At 45.8% G+C, this 2,178-nt stretch overlaps 1 long non-coding RNA gene across 1 annotated transcript; it reads right to left on the reverse strand.

Annotated features, from left to right (window-relative positions):
- Positions 1-711: 711 nt before the first annotated feature.
- On the reverse strand, positions 712-1,508 carry LOC139831361 (uncharacterized). The gene is made up of 2 exons (XR_011746071.1): positions 1,064-1,508; positions 712-929 (listed from the first exon to the last, which is right to left on the reverse strand). It is a non-coding gene; the product is annotated as an uncharacterized lncRNA (long non-coding RNA).
- Positions 1,509-2,178: the final 670 nt, after the last annotated feature.

The raw sequence follows: 2,178 nt of genomic DNA on the forward strand, positions 1-2,178 counted from the left end.
GTCCTCTTTGTGCCATCGCAACAACTTGGCATGCTCTTTGTTCCCGAATGACGTTTCAACCGTGGTATTATCGGAGCATGCCACATCTCCGTGGCGGGTCCCCTGTTCCTGGGTGTCTGGGCCTCCTCATCGTCCCCCGGGTCATCGCCTCAGCGCTTATACCGCAATGCCGTGCATTCTGGGCATTCATTCAAATTCTCGTATTCACCGCGGTAGAGGATGCGATCGTTGATGCATGCATGTATCTTCGTAACCTCTAAACCTAGAGGGCAGACAACCTTCTTTGCTTCGTACGTAGTGGCGGGCAACTCGTTATTCTTTGGAAACATATTCTTCAACATTTTCAGCAAGTTTTCAAATGCCGAGTCAGCTACACCTGCTCGTGCCTTCCATCTCAAAGCAAATCCAGCAGTGCAGCCCAGCTTTTTCAGACCATCATCGCATCCGGGGTACAGCGCCTTCCTGTGATCCTCTAACATGCGATCCAAATTCTCCCTCTCTTTTTCAGTTTCGCAGCGTCTCCGTGCATCAGCAATGGTCCGACCAAGATCATCAACGGGATCATCACGTGCCTCTTCTTCACCTTCCCCTTCATCGTCCCCTTCACCTTCAGCATCCTCCATGAAAGTATCACCGAAATGAGCAAGATAGCTTTCATCGATGAAATCATCCCCTTCTTCATCTTCTTCCATTATAACCCCTCTTTCTCCATGCTTGGTCCAACAATTATAGCTTGGCATGAATCCGTGCCGAAGCAGGTGCATGTGAACATCTCTTGAGGAAGAGTAACCCTTCTGATTCTTACATTTAACACATGGACAGATAACAAAACCCTCCTGCTTGTTCGCATTAGCCACTACGAGGAAATCTTTCAAACCCGCACTGAACTCGCCGGAGAGTCGGTTACCGTACATCCATTGTCGATTCATCTGCATTATTATAATATAAAATATATAATTAACCATCATGCATTTGTTAAACTAACTAGCTACAAACAATATAAATTAAACAATGAACTAATGCACATTTTATCAACGACACATCAAAGGTTCAAGTTGCTAACCGCGATCGAGGAGGAAAAAATAAATGAGAAAGCTCAAGTGTGGCTCCAACACTTCATATCATGTTTGTTTCATGCTCTTGGGGCATTTCATCAAACACCTTATGTGCATAAGAGGAACCAAAATCAAACCTAACACCCACTTGTGAAGCTTGTGAAGAGAATGGCACCAAATGGCTAAGTGTTGGCTGCTGGATGGGTATATATAGGGGAGGGGCTTTAGTCCCGGTTGGCCTGGCCAACCGCGACTAAAGGCCTTCGGGCACCTTTAGTCGCGGTTGGCCTGGCCAACCGCGACTAAAGACCCCCCACGTGCACCGGCTGGCCACCGAGCGCCCTGGGCCCAGGCCTTTGGTCGCGGTTCTCCTCCCGAACCGCGACTAAAGGTACCATTTGTCGCGGATCCTGCAGCATCGCGACTTATGGGGCTCACCCGAAGCCTGTTTTTCCACCAGTGGCGCATGTGTGCATTGGTCACCAACTTGCAAATTGCGATTTCTAGATAACGAAATTACCTTGCTACATGCATGCGTTCTGATCAGCACGTGATGGCGCTGCCAAAAAGGCCGTTAAGATACCGTGGTGACCCACGTAAAACGCATGCATAAACTTTTTAATTTGTTGACACATATTTTCACATATTTACAACATATATATAATGTTATATACATATTTTATATTAATTTTGGGGATTTACCAATAATTCCTTTTGTTTTGATTATAACTCTGCAGGATAGAAAAATCATGTTTTGTGTATTTTTAATTTTAGGTAGCTAAATGAAGTCAAATTGAGCTACGATTTCGGGGATATCAATATTTCATCAAGAGACCTGAAGCACTTGGATCTCACGAGATGGGCCAGGAGAGCCAAAAGAGACCTGGTGGCGCGCCTAGCTGGGGAGGGGGCACCTAGGCTCTTTCCCTCTCCGACCCTCCGATTCGCTTGATTATTTTGCCCACAGACTACGTCTAACCTAAAAAAAAACCTATAAAAGGACTTCCCGATGCTTCCTCGAGGGAAGGGCCGTGATACGTCTCCGACGTATCGATAATTTCTTATGTTCCATGCTTGTTTTATAACAATACCTACATGTTTTGTTCACACTTTATGATGATTT

Source organism: Lolium perenne, chromosome 5 (assembly GCF_019359855.2).
Source record: "Lolium perenne isolate Kyuss_39 chromosome 5, Kyuss_2.0, whole genome shotgun sequence".
NCBI classification, from domain to species: Eukaryota; Viridiplantae; Streptophyta; class Magnoliopsida; order Poales; family Poaceae; genus Lolium; species Lolium perenne.